General features: G+C 38.4%; 1 long non-coding RNA gene across 1 annotated transcript in view; it reads right to left on the bottom strand.

Moving 5' to 3' along the window:
• Positions 1-22,597, bottom strand: part of LOC116787702 — a 161,248-nt gene that overhangs the window by 44,541 nt on the left and 94,110 nt on the right. Inside the window, exons 2-3 of the long non-coding RNA XR_004357396.1 lie at positions 16,622-16,663; positions 15,873-15,908 (exon numbers count right to left, since the gene is read on the bottom strand). This is a non-coding gene — a long non-coding RNA (uncharacterized LOC116787702). The remainder of the gene's footprint in view (positions 1-15,872; positions 15,909-16,621; positions 16,664-22,597) is intronic.

The raw sequence follows: 22,597 nt of genomic DNA, 5'->3' as shown, positions 1-22,597 counted from the left end.
ACCTATTTTCTTTTCTTTCAGAAAGAAAAATGTCAGATTGCAAACCTGCTACTGAAAGAAGAAAAACGTACAGAGGCTTGGACAAGGCACTGTGTGTTGGTTTAAAAAGTGTTCAATTCATTGAGTGCATCCTACAACTAAAGAGAAGCTGAAATATCCTCCCCTCTTACTCCCTTCTGCTGTTGCCATTGTGGTTGTGTGATGCACATCTCAGTTCATCACACCCCATCCCATGAGAGCCCAGGACAATAGCAATTAACGTCACTTGAATTTTTGTTTTGCTTTGCATCACAGAGGGACTGTGACGGAGGACTGGTGGAAGGCACAAGGTATCTGAATTATTTCATGCAAAGAAAGGTTGAATGGAAAAGAAGACAGACTGTCTCCTCAGAGTAGTGAACTCGCAACTCATACCTAAGGTCGATACTAAGCAGGGTGCTGAACTACAGTATTGCCTTGTTGTCATTCAGATATTTTTATATGACAGGAAAATTACGCTATTTAGGTTGGGGCAGTGCAGGAGACAATCAAGTTATCATTACCAGTCTAAGGCTTTTTTATTATCTTTGGACTTGTGTGGGAGAGCAAGAATGCTCTTTCTGTGGGCTGAATTATTTGCTGTGTGATCATTCTTTCATCATTATCTTCCCTCATGCTAGAGCAGTAGTTTAAATTTCATAGTTTAAAAAACTGTAATACCCTGTTGGCAAGGAAAATTCTTGTCTCGGTTCTACCTAAAAAATTACAGCATGGGTGCAATGTTTCACATTCCACAGGGATGACAGTAAGGATCTCATTGACTTCAAAAGGAGCTTTTGGAGCCAAATATTCAGCCAATACAAGTCTGGCAGCACACACTTCAATGAAACAAGGCAGTTTATACAAGCTGAGGATCTTGCCTTTCTCAAAAGTGAATCTTTTCAGGGTTACGTAACTCGGTAAATCCAGTTTGTTTATTGCCAGTGACAAAACTGAAGTATCTCTACACTACTGTTTCTAAAGATCTGAACAGAGAAGGGTGACTAAGAGCATATTTCTGTACTTGAAGGAGACAGAAATCAGAGGAAATGAAGCATAAGTAAAAAAGACAAGTGGAGCATCCCAAGGGTTAACACTGGGGCCAGCAATGTGTAGCAGCTTAATTAATGACCTGGTTAATGGGACAAAGTGCACCCTTAACAAGTTTACAGGTGATACAGAACTGGGAGGATGGATACAGCACTTAGTTCTGCTGCCCTTCAGAGAAACCTCATCAGGCTGGAGAAATGGAACAACATGGACATCATGAAGGCAACAAAGGGAACTACAAAGTCCTGCCCATGGGGAGGAACAATTCCATATACCAATACATACTGGGGTCCAAATGGTTGGAAAGCAGCTTGGAAAAGAAGGACCCAGGGGTTCTATGGGATTCCAAGTTGACCATGAGCCAATGGTGCACCCTCGTGGCAAGCAAGGCCAATGGCTTCCTTGACTGCAGTGGGCAGAACATGTCCACAGGTCAAGGGAGGTGATCCTCTCCCTTTTCTCAGCACTAGTGAGGCACTTTTGAGTGCACACCTCTGTTTCCCAGCACAAGACAGACATTGACATACTGGAGCAAGTCTGGCAAAGGGCCATTAAGATGCTTAAGGAATTGGAGCACCTCTCAAATGGAGAGAGGCTCAGAGACCTGAGGTTGTTCAGCCTGGAGAGAAAAGAAGGCTCAGGTGACAGAGCAGGAAGCCATAAGCCCACACTGAAATACAGGAAATTCTATTTAAACTCTCATGCTGTAAGTGTCATCAAACACTGGAACAGGTTGCCCGGAAAGGTTGTGGAGTCTCCATCCTCAGGGAAAGTCAAAACATTTCTGGGCATAATCTTGGGCAACCTGCAATTGTTGACTCTACTTTGAGCAGGGGATTTCATAGAATAATAGAATCATAGAATGGTTTGGGTTAGAAGGGATCTTGAAGATGATCTAGTTCCAACTCCTCTGCCATGGGAAGGGGCACCTTCCACTAGACCAAGTAGCTCAGAGCCCCATCCAACCTGGCCTTGAACACTTTCAGTTGAACTAGATGGTTTCAAGATCTCTTCCAACTTGAACTATCCAGTGATTCTTCAACACAAAATATTTTAGTGTGAGGAAAATAAGATTTAATTTTATCATCCCAGGTTTATTTCCTTCCTGCCAATGTTTTATTATCTGAAAGATATTTGTATTGCAGAATGTCCAAAGTAAAATCTACCTGACTCGTTACAGGTTTCAAACTCCCATATGCTGAAATATAGCAACATTCCTCTTTAAAAGGATGGAGAAAACACAGACCTGCATAAAATAACTTCTCTAATAGACAACATCAATGAAAATTTTAGAGATGTTAATGAAGTTTAGGATTACAATATCAGTTAATGTATAATTACAAACTGTAGAAAGCAGAAGATTTGATATAAGTTTAATTTTTTAGAAGATGTTTTGCAGCCATAGCAAATTTACTGGATATATAGTCAAATTTGGTTAGAGTTAAATTAGGCATGCATCTTGATTCTTGGTTAAAATTTTTCAGCTGCTTCCTCTTAAACTTGTATAAGTAATAATAATAAAAAAGCCAGTACAAGCTGAAGCCTGCAGCTTATATCCCATTATAAATTGCACTTCAGATTTTCTAAACTAATTGTTAAATTTAGAATTAGCAATTAGTGCTGCACAACATTTACCAACAGAATTAACTGTATCACTTGGTATCAAGATGACATTTCAAGCTCAATTACATTTTCATATGTCCCAGACTGGTAGCTTTGATGCATTCTAAGAAAATAAAACCTGGAAATGGGCCAACAGCAAATTGTTGTAAAAAGATTCACAATATGAAATGGTGTTTTCTGTTTCTGTTTTGGTCAAAAATACAATCTTATTTGTTAAAAATGCAATGTTATCAGAACAGTCTGAAATTTTATCACAGGTTGGTGGAAATAGAATGCAAATAGTTACTTTATAAGAGTTCCACCATTTGAGTATTGTATTTAGCAACTTCAGAGTTTCCAAGAGTCCTTATTAGCAAGTACATGAGCATTGCCAGGAGATGCTACCTGGTGTTACGTTTTAGTGTGATAGGGTATGAATCTAAGAACTTCAAAAGATGCTTGCAACAAACAGCCAAACCTACAGAGAAACTCACAGCTGGATTTCATGTTGTGTTTACTTAGCAGAGCCAACCCTTAGGAAGATTTTGTTCTGAAACTGTATAAAGACTAAAATTCAAAACCACTTACTCCTGATAAACCATTCAGAAGCACAGAGTTGAACTAAATTCACTTGCTTTCAAGGCAGAAGGATGAAAGACCTTGAAGTTGCAATAAGATGAGCTGGTCATACTTTGATGCAATTATAGCTACTTTCTTAATAGATTCTCAGTGGAAAAGAGCTCTCTACAGTTGCTGTTGAGATACAATCCCATTATTTATCATAGATGTGGCACCACTCGCACCTGTACCCCTTCAAGCTGACTTTTGGGACAAAGAAAAACATAGAGGGAAACATTTCATGTCAGTTTGGAAAAAGAGTAGAACTGTAGTTTAAACAAAGAATGGGTATAAAATTCCATTTGTCCTTGAATGAGAAGCTGGAGGCATTTGATATTATCACAGAATAGTTCAAGTTGGAAGGGACCTCTGGAGATCATCCAGTCCAACCTCCCTACAAAGGCAGGGTCACCTGGAGCAGGTAACACAGATGGAGAGAGTCTCCACAGAGGGAGACTCCACAACCTCCCTGGACAACCTGTTCCACTGCTCTGCCACCCTCAATGTGAAAAGTTCTTCCTCATGTTGAGGTGGAATTTATTGTGTTTTAGTTTATGGCCATTGCTCCTTGTCCTGTCTGGACACCACTGAAATGAGTCTGGCACCATCCTCTTGGCACCCACCTTGGAGATATTTATGTGTATTAATGAGATCACCTCTCAGTGTTCTCCAGACTAAACTAGCCCAGCTCCCTCAGTGTCTCCTTCTCAGAGAGATGCTCCAGACCCCTCATCATCTTTGTGGCCTCTGCTGGACCCTCTCCAGTAGCTCCTTGTCTTTCTTGTATTGAAAAGCCCAAAACTGTACACAGCACTCCAGATGAGGCCTCACTAGGGCCCAGTAGAGGGACATGATCACCTGCTGTGACCTGATGGCCACATTCCCCCAGTGTACCCCAGGATACCATTGGCCCTTCTGGTTGCAAGGGCACCCTGCTGGCTTGTGGTCAGCTTGTCATCTACTAAGACTTCCACATCCTTCTCTGCAGAACTGATCTCAAGTAGCTCAGCTCTCCACCTGCACTGTTACTTGGTGTTATTCCTGCCCCTGTGCAGGACACTGCACTTGGCCTTGTTGAACCTCATTAGGTTTCTCTATGCCCAATCCTCCAGCCTGTCCAAGTCCTGAATGCTGAATGGCAGCAGAACCTTCGGGTGCATCAACCACTGCCCACGATTCCATATCATCAGCAAACTTGATGAAGTTCTATCCTTTCATCCAGGTCATTGATAAACAAGTTGAATAAGAGTGGACCCAGTATTGATCCCTGAGGAATGCCACCGCCTACAGGCCTCCAATTGGATTCTATTCTGCTGATCACAACACTCTGAGCTCTGCCATTCTGCCAGTTCTTGACCCACCTCATTGTCCATTCATCTAACCTACACTGCCTGAGTTTACCTATAAGGATATTATGGGAGACAGTGTCAAAAGCCTTGCTGAAGTCAAGGTGGAAACACGCACTGCTCTCCCCTCATCGACCCATCCTGCCATGCCATCATACAACATACCAGATTGGTCAAGCATGATTTCGCCTTAGTGAATGCATGCTGACTACTCCTGATGGCCTTCTTTTACATGCTTGGTGATGACCTCCAGAATGACCTGTTCCATCACCTTTTCAGGGATGGAGGTGAGGCTGACCGGTTGGGAGTTTCCAAGGTCTTCCTTCTTGTCCTTTTTGAAGACAAGAGTAACGTTTCCCCTCCCTCCGGTTGTTGGGCACCTCTCTCGTTCTGCATGATTTTTCAATGATGGAGGGTGGCACAGCAACATCTGCTGGCTCCCTCAACACCCAGTGGTGAATCCCATCAAGGCCCATGGATTTACGGGTATTAAATCTGTCTAGCCAATCTCTAACCCAACCCTCTAAGAATGGGAAGTCTTTCTTTCTCCAGCTTTCTTCTCTTACCTCTGAGGATGGAGATTACCGAGGGCCAACAAAATTTTAATTCTAAATTCTTTCAAGGTAAAGGACAAATCTTGTCCTAGGACTTGTTTATGCTTCCTTTTCATCTTCTACCATCCTTCTCTCTCTCTTGGTTGTATCAGGATGGTCCCAATGCCTGTGCCTCTAAACCTGTCACTCTTCAATATCTCCACTTTCCTCAACTCCAGATTCCTATTGAAAAAGAAATCTCTACCTTCAAAGCTTTGATATTCTCTTCCAGATCCTTTGCTGATCTTAAAAATCTATTCTCTCAAAAGGAAAAGAAGCTGTATGACCTTATGGATAACATCTTTTCACTTTCTCCTCATCTATTTGTTCTTTTACCTATGATCTAGGACTTTTCCAGGATATGAACTTGGAGTACATTTTCAAAAAGAGGGATGGGATGCAGCTTCCTAACATTCAATAACTTAAAAGTACCCAAGTGTGGGCACTCCAAAGCATAATCAACCTGTTTGGGTTCTGAGACCCTGAAACATTGATAGTACTTCACATATGACATGCTATTTTCATATTAAAGGTTTATTCAGGAGAAACACTCTCTACAGTGTGTTCAAAATTTATTTCCTTTTTTATTTTTTGCCATTGTCTAACACAAGCTTTCTATCCTGTATTAAAATAGCAAATGAATGACGCATGCAATACAATAAAAACCTCATTTTCTGTTATTCTGAAATGTCTTCTGAAACATTATTGAGTTACATCTGGTTCTATTCAACCCTTTTTAACTTGACAAGATGAAGAAGCTTGGCATAAAAACCTTTGGAAGGTTATGTGATCTAACTTCAGGTGTCTACAGCGTCAGTATCTAAACTGTAGCTAATTTTCTGTAGCCCGACTTTGTGGTTATAGGGAAAAATAGACATCATTAGAATGCAGCTCATCTGTAACAGTACATTACAGGAGATGAATCATGCCCTGCAAACAACTACTATACTTATTTCTTTTTTTTTGAATGTAGAGAGAACTGAGGGTAATTGTCCCAAGAAGCCTACAATTAGTCTGACAAATCCCTCCAGAAAATGTTAAAAGAATGGTCTTACCTAAGAGGAATATGCTTTCAGAGAGGAAAAGAGAAGATCTGTCAGGTGTTGTATCTAGACAGCACTCACAACTATTTAGGGAGCAAATGGGAAGTTGCAATTTTTGAAGGTCATCAGAGGTCTACTTTATGTGTTTCCCTGAAATTCGAAGTAGTTACCAAAATTAGTGGTTTAATCTCTTAGAATCGTTACACAGACAAAGAAGAGAAACAGGCTGTTTCAGAAAGGGATTTTGGCCCAGGACTTTGACATAAAACCCTCCTCTGTTGAATGTATGAGGGATATTTTGGCATAACTTGGCAATCGGTTCAAATTAGATGTCTTATCTGTGGACCCGAACCCCACTTCTAAAGTGTATGGTGCAAACACCCCATGGGTTTTGCCATGAGTAGAGGCTGTTATTACTAGGACTTTTCCATCCAGGAATCATATACATATTCATAGTCTTATTTTAGTCTCTTGGAGTATGAACCATGCTTTGCCAAAGTCAACCTGTCTAGGAGAAGGCATTGAGTCTCTCCATGCTGCACAATGCTAGAGTTGCGTTCACATACTAGGCTAGTCATCATTATTATTATTATTATTATTGATCCTGTATATTTTTCATCCCATAAGGATGAAAACCAGAACTCCTGTGGAGGCCTTGCACACAAAGCACAATACTTCAGCTCTGCCACATAATAGATGTGGTAGAGACAATGGAGAGAATTGGGAACATTCTGCTATAAATGTAGGTGAAGCCCAATGAGGCTTGTTGTGAAGCTACTTGCATGCTCTTCTACACAATATACATCAGGATTTTCAGCCTATCATCATGACAAATATTCCATTTGAATACTGAGATTTTGTCAGAATATTTGAAAGACTTCAAAACTGCAAGCAGCAAAGAGTCTAACACATCTGTAGGGAAGATGTGACGGTTAATTACACTCTGAGTATCTTATTTCTACCTCTGAATTTGTCAAGCTTCATCTTCCATTGCCTGGATCTTGTTATATATTTTTCTGCTAAATTAAAGAGTCAATGAATATCAGAAATTCTTCCCTCTGCAAGTATTAGACTCTGATCAAGTCGGTTAACTTCCCCTTATTAAGTTAAATAGCTTGAGATTCTCTCTCTTTAATTACTGCACAAGCTCAGACTTTGCACTAAGCACCTGTTACAGCAATTCAAATCAATGAAAACCCCTGCAAAAAATGAACCTGCATACTAAGAAAATAAAGCAGAATAAGGATAAAAGAAATCTTTCTTGATAGTCCATCTTCTCTTTTCTGAAGAGATGAAAAACTTATGTCACACAATAGAAACCCCAACAATGACAATAAATGACATGGGGAAGTTTACAGTGTACACAAACTAAGGAAAGGAAAGTCAAAATTACAGGTAGACAACACAGAAAAAACAATACAATTTTCTATTAATGAATATTTTCTTCCCACTTAGGACACAATTCTACACCAATGAGCAAAATTTCCTGAGAACTGTGTGTTTCTTAGAAATAAAATTACAACATACTCTTAATAGGATACTGGAAAAAGCAAAAATACAATGTTGATTGAAATCTTAATAAATCAGATTTTTTTTCAATCTGGTATCTAATAAACATATTTTAAAAAATCTGAGAATAATGGGATGATTTAACATTGATGATACAAGTTTGGTATGCCTTCAGTATCTTCTGATGGATAGACAGATGAAGCTTAGGTTGATAAACTTAAAATTAGTGCCCTAACTCTAGTGAAATGGAACATGTCCCTGAGTTATTCAAGCTAGAACAGATAAACAGATGGCAATATGTAGTTACTGTTGTCTTGGTACCATTAGTCATATTTTTCATAGCCTTGGTTTATAGAGCAGCAATGTATTTTCTGAAAATCTTAAAATCAGTCCAGATAATTTTTTTTAGCCTCAGTTAAACCATGCTATGGGATGAATATTTGAAGTATGTTTTAAATTGAGTTTCGTGGTTTTTTTCCTCAATTTGTGCCCATTGTTGTTGGAATGAATCAAGAAGGAGAGTACTAGGGTTACTAGGAAATACTGCAAATCAGAGAAAAACAGTTATATCTGAAGAGCACATCAGCACAGGGTGGAAACATCATCTGGAATCTCAGTGGGACGAGGGTTACCAAGTGCAGGTTTTCCAATGGTTGCATCTAAAGTCAACAGAAAGTAGTGGGAATCTTTGGTAAGTCCTGGTTTGGAGGTTTGGCTTTTGGAAATGGCCAAACAAGCCTAAAAATCTACATTCATTTAATGTCTTATGTCTTACAAACCAGAATTTACAACACAGTGAGTTAGGACACAGCAAATGACTCGAAATCTCTGAAAATTCGGAGCCAGTTGAATTTTGGCATTCACGAGCAGCACAGCACTCCTTGACAGAGCTTTTCAGTGGCTTAGTATATGTTTGGATCAACGGCAAAAACCACATTTGAACCTGGGCAGCGTGTTGGCATTATGGCAATGAGCCTCCAGGAGCACCTGGGCAGTGATTTGGCTCGTGGAAAGGGACGTTTGGCACCGAGCAGCCTCACATGGCTGACCTCGTCTTGATGTGCACGTTACAAGCCATCATCAAACTTGACCGTAACTAAGTGCCAGGGCTCCCGACAAGCTGTTCTGAGGTTGTTCATTTCGAGTCCAAAATGAATGATTTTAGTGTGGCTCATTCCTACAGTATCACGTATTTTCAAGCCACTAACATGATTTGTAGGAAATTTAAAACTGTACACAGTTGATCACACGCACTGGACTTCCTCCACTGTGTCAAGTAGAGGGATTTGTCAAGAGGGAAGATGTTGGACAAGGTTTGAAAGGAAGTTGCTGGTGGTCAGAAGACAGACTTACAGAGTTTCATGGGTTCATTCTGTGTCAGTATTTGATTAAAGTCTTTCCTACATCAAACACTGATCAGCACAAATTTAACATCTGGATTTAATCATTAACAATATTTTCAAGACTATTTTTTTTTTTCCCATCCCCAAGATTCTTTGGCATTGTCCCTGTCTGGGGAGAGCAGCAAGATTAACATGTAATGTGACACTTGGAACTGCGGTTGGAAAATTATAAGAATCCAGATACTGCACCTAGAAGCTCTTTCTAGATGTTTTGTGACTGGAGAAAACACACAGACGTGTGATTTGCCTTCTATAGAAAAACAGGAGTTTGTTTTGACAGAAGCTTTGAGAAGATTGGAGAAAATCTGAGGCACAGTAGACTGGCTTAAAAAAAAAGGTCAGTATTCACCTCATTGCATCGTATTTAACAATGCAAGATAAACTGTCTTCAGTTTAAACTTTATGAAGCTGTTTCTTCATTTTTAATTGTGATAGAATAGACTGATTCCAGGGGCTGATGTAATAGGATGGTGTTAATTCTTTTATTATATGAGTACATGACACTAGGCCTCTCAAATAGCACGATATGTGAATGTATGGGCAAATCAAACTCAAAAGATCACATTTGGCTTCAGACTTAGACTTTTAATGTTGAAAGTATAGAAGTAATTCCATTAGGTGTGTTCCCATACCAGCCAGGGGAGAAATATTCAGTAGAGACAGTTCATCTTATGTGGGTGTAGTAGTTTTTAAGATACCCGTGTATATGACAGGTGTATACCTGAAAGCAGAATCTTCACTCACATTGAATCCTAATCAAAAGTTTGCCACAAACCAGATTGCAAAATTTGCCTTAGTGTTTTCTTCGTGTACACAGACATTATTATTTTTATTATAATAATTATTATTACTGATAATGATGATAATAATAATATTAATAATTCTCATGCACCCTGTTCAGTTGGGGAGCAGATGTGTCTACCATGCAAAAATTATTTGTAGGCTGTTGTCAAACAAGCTTAGCCTTGATAAAGAGCTATGTTCAGTTTTTCTATTCAAAATACTCTCTGGACTGTCATTTTTCCATTGCAGTTGATATGCTAAGCTTAAAGGACAAAAATATTAGGTCTGTCCTTGCCACTAATTTGATTTTCAGGTTTAGGTCCATCCTACACATATATCTTATTCCTACCATATGCCCATGACCCCAAGTGCACAAAAACCTTTAGTAATAAAAATTATTATTAATAACAGTAGGCAGAGAAGAGGTTAGCATTAAGGGATATTTTGGTCAGAAACTGTGTTGCATTGGTGCCCAGTTGCAGCCTAAAAGAGAATAAATTTCCTATATAATAAGCTATATTAACAACAAAAACAAATATATCAAGTAAACATTCATAGATCATGACTGAACTATGATAATGTAGAGCTGAGAAAATATGGTCTAGTCTGCTTAAAAATCTGGCCATGCTGCTGTGCACTTGCAAGTATCTCAAGCAGGAAATGATGGAAAGCTCCACTGATCTCAAATAACTCAATTGTTTTTCCTTTTCTAATCAAATATCTTCATAGTGAGGGACCAGAAATGCATCATTCAGCGTGCAATGTAGTTGTGAAAGCGTGAAATATGACACTTCACTCTTAATGCAATATTAAAGATTAAAAATGTTTATTACCTGTTATTCTTCTCTTAATTGTTTTGTGTAGAGAAAAATAGAAGTTGCTGCCTTAATGCATAAAAAAATCACAATGTGCATTCATAGAGGAGAGCAAAGTATTGGGGCTATGAAAATTATGTAAATGATGAATTCCAGTGAAAGAACTTTCAAACCCTTAGGGTCTTCAAACAGCATTAATTCAAGAAATTAGATACAAAATTTAACTTTTTCATGCTAATAATGATTTCATAAGGAAAAACTCGTTAGTAAAGGTGACAAATACGAAGTTCTATTGAACATTTAAATTCAGGAATCTTAGTATGCGCCCCTGGGATATATTTACACAGCCAATGACTCTGATGTTATTAAGTAATTTATTTGAGAAAGTCTCCATTCATGAGTTTACATAAGAACAATATCAGGTTTACAAAGGCTTGTGTTGTCAGTTTAGCAAATACCTAATTCACAATGACTTTTGCTTAAGATTTTCATTAGGTTGTTCAATATTGTTTGATCATTTAATGTCAGCTTCATGAGATCAAAATTTCCCCTATATGAAAAGAGGAAATTAAAAGGAGAAATAAATTAAAAAGAGCAAACTAAACTTAAATTTAAATCAACTTTGCCACAAAAGGGAGGAGAGCAGAGTTGGCACTTGAGATTATACTTTGCTTGGGTATAAACTACCCACATTTGGCAATTTAAGGTTTTGCTGTAGTATATTTCTATGCCAGCAGTACCAAAAAAATGTATTGAAACATCTGGAATGTTGTATATGGTTCATTTGTTCAGGGTTGATCTGTTGTATGACAGTATTGATTTCTGGCAGCATTAGTTATGGGTTTATCAATTAGATAGGAAACAAAACCACCCTAAATCCCCTGATTTCTATGCCTATTCGTGCTGTAATCTATGGCCAGTGTTTCAGGCAATGTGAAAAAATACCTAAAAATCACAATTTCTGCATCAAGGGCCAGAGTGGATATGACAGAGAGAAGCAGCCCAAAATCTGAAAATAGGGATGGTCAAAATTGTCCACAGAATATTTATCTTCTTACAGAAAATGCTGGTTCATCAATACAGAAATATTTCCCAGTAAACAAGCTGATTATACTCAACTTTCTAATGAAATACAGGCAAATCTTGAAATCTTCATTGTCTCCCGGTTGGATCATTGACCATCATTCCTCAGAGACCTCCCTGGTCCCCAAGCTCTGTCACAAGGCTGTGCTGGAGGAGCTTGATTCAATAAGTGTTTGAAATCACAGCTTGTTCCTGTTACAACCTTCCTCCAGCACTTTTTCTCCTCCTCAGGATGGTCCTTGCTCACTCATCACCATGGTTCCTGCATTTTAGGTGTGTTTCCTCCCTTACCTCTCCTACTCATTCAGGCTACAACAGCAACACATCAGCCTTTGTGCTTCAAGGCTTGTCTCTATCCCTTCCAATATACTTCATTGCACATGTCCTAAGACAGCTGAATCTTAAAGGACAACTTGCCTTTGTGTTAAACTTTTTGCTCTGCAGTAGCAGGAAACCCTGGCCTACACCTAACCCTAGGCCAAAAAGAAAACAATATTGAAATAAAAGCCCATATTGCAGCAATTACTAAATTGTGTCACATTTGACTGGAGTATGAGCTGCCTGGAGGGTCTAATTCAGACATGAGAAGGCAAAAGTGAATTTCCTGGCAACATCTCCCACGAGAAATTAAAATACGACTTACAAATAAAACATGCAGAATTATGCAGTGACTGTCTTGACCGTAACCTATCTTTCCACTAATCTAGATGACTATTTAATCTTTAACTTATGTTCTTTACTGAATATATATATAATGAGAGTATACAGGAAGGGGCAGGTAAGGTGAGGTTTGGTCATATTTACTAACACGTGAGTCACTCAGATGTAACTACATTTGTGTGTTCTCTGGCAGTGGTTCTCTGATGCTTTAAGCACTTCTGAAATGCAGAAGGACTCTAATCCATATAAAAATAAGCTCCATTAGTAGGTAGGACAGTCACAGGATAGGAACTGTAAAAGAAATCATGAGGTTTGAAAGGTAATGATATTGGAAAGGACTTTCTTGCAAGGTAGGACTCATCAAGAGGAAGTTAAAGGTCCTTATTGGAAAACTAAGAAATAAGGAGATGAGAAATGATACAAAATTAGGCAAGGATTCATAAGTAAATTAAGATGTTGAAACTCTGAAGCTGTTTTATTGGATCAGTATTAAGATGCAATCTGTCTGAGTAAAGGAGAGAAGGCAGCTAGGGATGACTTCTAGATACAGACATGAGAGACAAAGAGGGATTTGGCAGCATAATCTTGGAAAGAATGTGAATAAGGGGAAGTGTCTGGAAGTAAGTAAAAAAAAATTAGTATATGTAGTGCTTAGAAATATGTTACCATTCACCAAGAAAAATTACCATCCATGTGATTAGTGCTGAAAAATAAAAATGGAAAGCAGGAAACAGAAATGGAATGGGTTAATATTTTTGTATTAAGAGCCATCCACATATTCAGGAGGATTGATTTTATTTCTGCAGTTTTTATTATTAAACATTAGGTAAAACTGAAGTTTGCATCACAAACTGAAGTGGAGGAACTGGTTTCATACAGGTTATCAAAGCAAAGGAGAACAGTCTATTCTGCATAATGGTACAACATGTGGGTACCTACAGGGATTGCAGAAAGAGGTAAAAACTCATGATTCCCTTCCCTTCTTCAAGACTAAAGGTTGATTGTTTATATACTGGAGGGATGCCTTTAAAAGTCAGCATTCATTTAAAATGAAGTTTTTTTGATGATTCTTAAATTTGAGTTAGATACCATGATGTGGGGGAAGATGCTTCCTCGTATTTATGAGTGATCTCATCCTTATGCTGTTCCAACTGGACTGTAAAGAGCTGTTCCTCAGATTCCAGGTGGTAGGATGGATTTAAATGGAGGACATCGAGGCACAATGCCTGACACATCCCTGTCCACAACAACTCTTCTACAGAGGTCCTGCATTGTAAGGATGAAAAAGGTGCTGAGAGGACTAAATCCTCCCTCTGAAACTGCTGAAAGGTTTTTATAGTTTTGTTTTTCCGTATGACACTGAAATATTCACTGATCATAAGACAAAGAGGGAGAAGCACAATCCCTGTTAATGAAATAGAGTCACAGGAAGTGGAATATGGAGCAATTTGCCATTAAACATTGGATTCAGTCCATAGGTATCCTGGACCACAGTATCCTTAACCGTTCATGGTGCCCAAGTCTGCTTCTGATGTCCTGCATTAATCCCTTGGTGTCATTTTTACCAAAATCATATGGGAAAGTTTACCACTCGGGTCCTCATGTTCCCAGAGAAAAATCAAGGATTTCCCACACACTTCATAGTTGTAGGTTGCTGCAGAAATTCATCCTGACTCCCTATAACCTTGTCCAGCTCCTTTTTAAACCACTGTGTATCATCCTCTTGCTTCAGTAACCTCCTAGTTGAAGGTAGTTGATGAAGAAATAGTATTATAACTGAATCTTTCACAGCAGTAAATGTCACTGTTTGATACAAAAGGCAATCTTAGAATATACAGTTAGAGAATTATGTCAAACTCTGATTTCTTAATAGTTGCACACAGTGTTTCTCCACTGTTCGACAGCAGTCTTGAAAGTTGCCTAGGAAGTATTATAGCTAAGGAAAGATAAAGAAAATGCATTTCTAGTTCCTAAAGGTGAGAAAAACAGGTCTTATGTAAAATTTCTCTACCTTCAGATAAAACAAAACCCATCAGAAAGACAAACAAGAATACACAACTCTATGTTACCTTTCCTAAATAAATTGCCAACTGCTTAACTGCTGATTAAAAACCAGAACAGGCACAGTCAGGATCATATATCCATAACTTGAAATTTCATTTTTATTATACTGTACACACTTTTTAAAGTCCTAAAACTGACATTGTTTACCCTTGACCTCTGGAGTTTGACAAAGTTTGGCCCTGAAAGATTGTTTCCATTGGAGGGGGTAAGTCATTATATGGTTCGGGGATATTTTTAATGCTAACTTGATTCTTTGTTTAGAACTATGGACATATATGCTCATTTCCAGGACATAAAAGGGTAAGACTAAAAAGGATATTTTTTCTCAGAAATCTCCCATTCCAGATTTTTACCCACAAAAATCTTCCTTCAAAAAAAGAAACAAAACTTCTGTATATACAGCAAACAGGGAATATAGGAAAAAAACATCCCTCAGACCACCTGATTCTGATACAATTTTTCAAACAGCCCAATAAAAAGTGCTGCTTCAGTGTAAGACCCGAAACCGAATCAAGCCCAGCAAGTAATGACCCCTCAGTCTGTAATTCAGTCACTTGGAAACTCAAAGTGTAAGAAATCATGTTTATCCGTTGGACAAAGTTACCAAACATTTTCCAGCAAAATTAACCCAGAATGTTTTCAGGCCACTTTCTCTCATTGGATAAGTCAGTTGATTGATTGATTGATTGATCTGTCTTTATGTACACACACACACACACACACACACACACACACACATATATATATTTATATATACACTCTCCTACTCGGGGTGTTGGGGTTTCCATGTAAAGTACAGCAGTAAGTGTTTACAGAAACGTGCTGCTTGGAGGTTAGAGCACATTATTTAAGGAAATTAGCTATGATTTATAGCAGCAAATAAATAAGACAAAGCTTGTTTAACATACCTCAGCATTAAGTATCTGCTGCATTAATTGTCTCCAAAGTCTGTTCCATTTGTTATCTAACAAGGTATGCTCCATTATTATTTTTATTCAGTTCATTGCTTGATTCTATCTGTCCTTTCAAAATTAGCTTGTCTAATGAGAAACCACTTTGGCTGGTAGTTCATTTCACATAAAAAGGTGGAGTTCTTGTTTACTGAGAAAGTAATTGGATTATAAATTTGAAAAGAAAGAAATATGAATTGTAATAAATTATTTCTTAAAAAATACACGGGAGCCAGGAAAACTAGCAAATCCAAGACAAATTAAAAGCTCTAATGAATGAAAAGGCTATAAATAGAATATGAAACTGGAAAGAATAATTTATCATTGTAACTTACCTACTCGTTGTTACTCTGTTGAAAAGAGCTGAATACCTAAGGAAAGAAGAAAAGATTTATGTATTTACCAAATGATGGTCAAGTAAATATTTATATTAGCTGTCACTTTTCTTCGAGCTTGTCAGCCTTATAAACCTAATTAAACCTTTCTTATAGAAAGAATAAGTATAATTTAACCACAGTTGTGAGACCATAATTCCATTTCAGTTATTGATTAAATTCTGTTGATGAAGTTTTCGTGATCATAGGTAGACTATACTAAAGTTGTATGCATCTGTGTGTATTTAAATGAAGGGGAGAGAATGCAGAAATTATATTCAAAACTGGGCAGTATATTGGGGACGTTTCTACAGTTGATCTATCCCATATATTTTACTGCTTCTCAACATTTCAATTTCAATTCACACCAAATTTTATGGCTTTTTTCTTTTTTGTTTTACCACTTAAAAAGATTTTATTGCTAATCCTGTTTTTTTTTTAAATTCTTTTTTAGCTAAAACAAGTAGATCGAGCATTAAACATATGATAAATTAATGAAATGAACTATGAAAATTGTCTAAAATAAAATAAAACACATAGAAAAGAATGCGCAAAATTATTGTAAATAAGATTACAGAAGTCAGAAACAAGATCTGATAACTAAATTATAATCTTCTATTATAGATTTATTATATTATTATATTATAGAGAGTAGAAAATAGAGCAATTGTTACGAAATTCTGAAATACTAGGGAAAACCTGACACTTACCTGTTCAGCTGATTAACACCTTGAGTTTTTCTATCTGTAGACCTAACAAAGAAAAATACAAAATTAAATTTAATACCCTAAATTATGTGAGTGAAATTGTTATACATTGCAATACATTGATTTAACCTGATTTTATTTATCTGAAAATCATCCAGGTTTTCCTAGTTGTTGAATTGCATTTATGATACCAATTCAGGCTTTGATCTTGAATTACACGTTTGGGGCCTGAAGTAAAAACAATTTGGGATTAAAAGGATCCAGTTCTTATCTACATATCAAACAGGCTGTTTATAGTTCAGCTTCTTCAGTGAGGATACTCAAATTTAACTCAGGGAGATTGATAAAGGTAAGCACTGAACACTGTGTTGGCTTAGAAAAAAGATGAAAGCAAAATTCACCTGACTCAGTAAAGATAGGAGTTAAATGCCAGATTATCCACATAAGTGTGTCAGTAGGAGGAATTTAATGTGTGACAGATGCTAGAACGGGCATGAAGATGGTCAGGACAAAAATCATTAGGAGTTCCATAAAGCACATTGCTAAAGCATATGTAGAGTGTCACATTAAATCCTCTCCCACTTAAAAAGGTCTATTTGCATCCTCAAAGTCGGGCTTATACATGAGAAAGATGAAAACATTAGGCAGTTTCTTAATACTCACTCAAGGTATCTGCTCTACATTTAGAAAGCAGAAGTTTATCATGCTACCGATACCATGAAATTCAAAGGTGTTATAAAATGATTGGACTGAGTTTTATTTCTTTTGGTCCCTGCTTTGTATGTAGCTGTGGAGGATGATTGCTACAACCCAGGTCCTAGGCAGGCCTGGCCCATCCAAGCTGCATGGAAAGGAAATTATTGATGTTCTGAGAGATAGGTACTGTTACTATCCCTGTGGTGAGTGAGTTGTGTTTCATTGCAGAAAATGATGTTATAGAATCGTGGAGTCACAGATTGGTTTGGGTTGGAAGACGTCATTAAAGTTCATCTGGTCCAACTTCTCTGCAATAAGCAGGGACATCTTCAACTAGATCAGGTTGCTCAGAGCCCCATCCAGCCTGGCCTTCAGTGTTTCCAGGGATGGGGCATTATCCCACTTGAAAAATGAAGTTTTGATTAAACCTGAGCCAATGGCTACTTAGTAGGATTGTTCATGTAGGGATTGAAGAGCATTTGGATATGAGTGACACAGAAAATCACTTTGTCCAGTCAACCAAAAATATTTAAAGCAGAGTATTTCCTTTTGTTAATCTAAATACAGAATATTGTTGCACCTGTTCTCCAGCTTCAGATCATATGACAAAGAAGTTTGACAGTGTTGTAGAGTTTCTCAGGCTGCCCCAGTCATATGCTTTGTGTTTCTGATTCAGACACTTGGGAAAGCATAATCCCACTTGAATTTTCAGTCCATAAAAATCTTCAGCTACACATTGGTGATAGGAAAACCCCAAAATGCAGACAAGGTAAACCATGACAAGTGCAACAAATGTTTGAAATTTTGCTGTTTACGTTAGTGAGATCCATCCTGAGCATGCTAAAAGCAACAGTGGAACTACCCAGGATTTTATTACTGAATATGTAATATTAACCTTAAAATCATTGTCATATGTTTCTTAGATTGGTGGTTTTGTTTATTTTTGTGTCTGGATAGGCATTGTTGTGGCTTGAAAGACTCACAAAAAAAAAAAATCAAATATGTCCTTTTTAAAGTTGTCAAGCAGTTTCTTCCCTTCAATTTTAGTAGTTTGATTATGACCGTGCAACAATTTAACCCTGTCAAGGGAGCTCTTTACCAGTGCTTCCTCTTCTATCCCTGCTGCTCAAGTTCCATTCACGTTTGGTACAGAGACCACTCAAGTACAATCACCTGCCCATCACAGTAGGTATTTAGACAAAATATATGCTAGGAATGAAGGCAATTCCTACTCAATCCACATAAGAAACTCACAAGTGAGATGGGAAACTACTTCTGGTGTAGTGCCTATGAGTTTTTTCCTCCTTTATTAATTAAGCAAGCCGTGAATCAAATGTCCTTTTTCCTCCCCCACTGGCTCTTCACTTGATGTGTATCCATTTCTTATCTTTCCTATTTGCTTCCTCCCTGTCTACTGTGCCTTATAACCTCATATAAAGTCCATCCCCTTCATTGCCTGCCCACACAGAACCAGGCTCTCAAATGGGCTCTTCAATACCAATGTAATGAAGATTAAACTGAGCTAAATACCCCCCAAACAACTGTGAACTGATTACTTTGGTGCAGTCCAGGTTTTTGACCAGCTCACATCAGAAACTGGGTGAGAGCATAATTTATATCTTTAAAAAATTTAAATTAGATAATTTTTTTTAAACCTGGATAATATGAGGCTCTGAGGATTCCTTGAACAGCAGCTCTACTACAAATTGACCTGTCTGCCTACTACATTCAAAAAATTGATTTCCTTTTCCTGAATGGAGACTTTTCTTTGAAAAGAAGGAATTCAATTTGTGACACACGCTGTGAACGTTCTACATGTGATTCTGAGCTTTTAGAATTTTTTAGATCAATAACAAAATCATTCTAACTTGGCTTAACTTTGTAGAGCGTATGTACTTGTAATTCTCAATGAATATGAGATAAGGGAGTGCTACAGGTCCACTGAGTCATCTGCCTTCTAGTTTGTCTGTTTTGGGCTTCCCGGTCTGTCTGATCAGAAAATCCCTGGGTTTGAATCAACCTCCATGGTTCAGATGGATAGGGTCAGACTTTTGCTCAGAACTGCCAGAGGCCACCAGTCTATGAAGAAAAAGCATCATGTTATTATAAAATAGATACACTTCAATAACAAATCCGGAGATTTAAACCTATAAAGCTTGGGGCTATAACCTGTGTCCCTATAGCCTCTACTTCACCAGTGAGTTCTGTAATATTCCTATTGCCACATCTCCTTCCTCAACAGTCTATTCTTGCTCTGGGTAAGCTTTAAGAGATTCTTCAGTAGCACTAAAAGCTACATGCAGTTCAAGGATATAACTGGGTAGCTAGTCTGGGCTGCAGGTATTCCAATATAACCCTTTTGTGCTGGCACCTTATTCATTGGTACCTGAAATACCTCTCATATAAGAGTTCCTTCACTCAAGAAGCTGGTAGCCCATGACTTGGACAGGTGCACTCTTCAACGTGTTAAGAACTGGCCCAGAGAGTGGTGGTGAATGGAATTAAATCTAGTTGTTGGTCAGTCACTAGTGGGGTTCCCCAAGGCTCAGTGTTGGGGCCAGTCCTGTTTAACATCTTTATTGATGAACTAGATGTGGGGATTGATGCACCCTCAGTAAGATTGTGGATGAAAGCTGGGCAAAAGTGTTGATCTGCTGGAGGGTAGGAAAGTTCTGCAGAAGGATCTGGACAGGCTGGATTGATGGACTGAGGCCAATTGGATGAGATTCAGTAAGGTGAAGTGCTGGATTCTGCACTGGGGTCACAACAACCCCAAGAATCACTACAGGCTGGGGCTAGAATGGCTGAAAAGCTGCCTGGCAGAAAAGGAACTGGGGGTGCTCATTGACAGCAGCTGAACATGAGCCAGCAGTGTGTCCAGATGGCCAAGAAGGTCATGGTATTCTGGCTTGTACCAGCAATAGTGTGGCCAGAAGGATTAGGGAAGTGATTGTCCCTCTGTACCTGGCACTAGTGAGGCTGTAGCTCAAATGCTGGGTTCAGTTTCGGGCCCCTCACAACAAGACACATGTTGAGGTGCTGGAGCATGTCCAGAGAAGGACAATGGAAGTAGGGAAGGGTCTGGAGCACAAGTCCCCTGAGGAGTGGCTGAGGGAGTTGGGGGTGTTTAACCTGGAGAAAAGGAGGCTCAGGGGTGACCTGATTGCTCTCTGTAACTCCCTGAAAGGAGGTTGCAACAAAGTGGGGATTGGTCTCTTCTCCCAGCCAACAAGGGAAAGGACAAGAGGAAATGGCATCAAGCTGCACCAGGGGAGGTTCAGGTTGGACATCAGGAAGAGTTTCTTCACTGGAAGGGTGGTCGAGCATTGGACAGACAGCCCAGGGAAGCAGTGGAGTCATCATCCCTGGAAGTATTCAAGAAATGACTGAACATGGCACTTAGTGCTGGGGTTTAGTGGACATGTTGTTGTTTGGTTAAGGGTTGGACTTGATGATCTTGAAGGTCTTTTCCAACCTTAATGGTTCTATGATTCTAAGATGCATTGTAACATCAGCATAGCGATCATTACCCCAGCTGAGATATTCTGGTTACTTTTGGCTATCAGAGTTCACTGTTTGCAAATCTTTGGTTCAATTCAGTCACTAAATTACATAATTCACAGAACTGCAGAGAAAAAGGGTGGAAAGGACATCTGGAAGTCCTTTAGTCCAGTGCTCACATGTCGCTCACTGTACATGAATGATCTTTGATAACTTGTGCTGAATTTGATGCTAAAGTGCATTTGTCTCCTCTTGTAAATGCAAATTAAAACACGTTGAAGTCCCCTGATGGTGATTTAAGACTATTTGCCTTGCTTTACAAGACTGGAGTATGCAGAAGGTCAGATAACTTGGGCAAGAATTGTGTCAGCTGTGTACAGTTGCCCAGGCACAGGCAGTCATGTGAGTGTGTCCACAGGCAGCACCCAGGGAGTCTGAGGATGACTTCTCAGGCTACACACAAGCAATTTCATAGTGCTAATAATTCATAGCTGTTAAAGGTTAAATGCTGAAAATTGTTGTGATACAGTCCTTTATACTTTACTTAACTAATTGAATTTGTTTAATTAACAATTTAAACACCTGGAGAGATCTTTTGTACTGTTTGGCATTGTGCTTAAACTAGGAGCAGCCTATACATCCTCCAGTGCATATTAAGTGGGATTTTTTGGGACACAATTGCTGTTAAAAATTGTATAGGGTATTTTTTCTTTTGAGACCTCCATTTTCTAGACTAACCCTTCAGTAAATTTTTTATCCTTGCACAGAACTGACAATTAATGAAATCCAGAAAAGTAAGATTAAAGTATTTCTATTATTGATTTAAAACTGTGCTTCTCTGTGCATAACGTAAATTGTCACCCAGATACAAAAATGAGAGACAGAAATGTGCAAACCTATTTCACATTCGAAGCATACACACCAGAGTCACAAAACCAGATTGTTTTGCCCATAACTGGAAGGCTGAAGAGAAAAATCTCATTAAGATCGGTATGTGGAAGGAGGTTTACAAGCCATGCATATCCATGAACAGGTTAGTTTAAATGCCTGGGAAATAGATGGCTTTTCAAATATGTGGCTGACAGTCATGGGTTCAGAAATGCAAACTAAGATGAACTCAAAACTTGATACTCAGAAAGAGATCTGTCTGGGAAATGGTGTTATGGAGAAACGAACCTCCACCCGAGGAAGACTGCTTCTTAAAAACAGTCCTGATCTTCCCATGATTCGGCAACATGCGTTTATCCCTGGCATTCCGGTGGATTTGGGTCTAATGCATGTGTTCTTACATGGCAACTCTGAAAATCTGATTTGCATGAAGTAATGCTTGCCCAAGGTATTTAAAAGATTTGTCAACAGGAGGAATATTACTGCTGAAGGAATATTCAAAAGGCTTAGGCTTTCGTGCAGTGTATTCCGTAAAATCAGACTTACATGCTCATAAAATAAAGCACATCTTTCCAGTGGTTATTTGCAACACCAACTAGTTGGTACCATTTTCTAATTTTGTTTGGTTATAGTGGTCTGCTACATATATATTTTTTTTGGCCCTCTTGCTTTCTAAACCTTCTCAATGCCATGTAACTGTGCACATGTAGAGGAGAGGAGGGAAATAATAGAAATTACCCTTGATGTAAAGAAAAAAACCCCAGGACCAGTTTCTTACGGTTTTGGTTTTATATTTTGGGCTGGTATCTCATGGGTGGTTATTGGATAATAACCATCTGAAAAATGAAGAATCCCCCTATTAAATGAATCTCTAAGAAGTTAATTGTTGGCTGT

This window comes from Chiroxiphia lanceolata, chromosome 5 (assembly GCF_009829145.1).
Source record: "Chiroxiphia lanceolata isolate bChiLan1 chromosome 5, bChiLan1.pri, whole genome shotgun sequence".
NCBI lineage: Eukaryota > Metazoa > Chordata > Aves > Passeriformes > Pipridae > Chiroxiphia > Chiroxiphia lanceolata.
The sequence above is the reverse complement of the archived record's forward strand: the minus strand, read 5'-3'. Positions and strand labels throughout refer to the sequence as shown.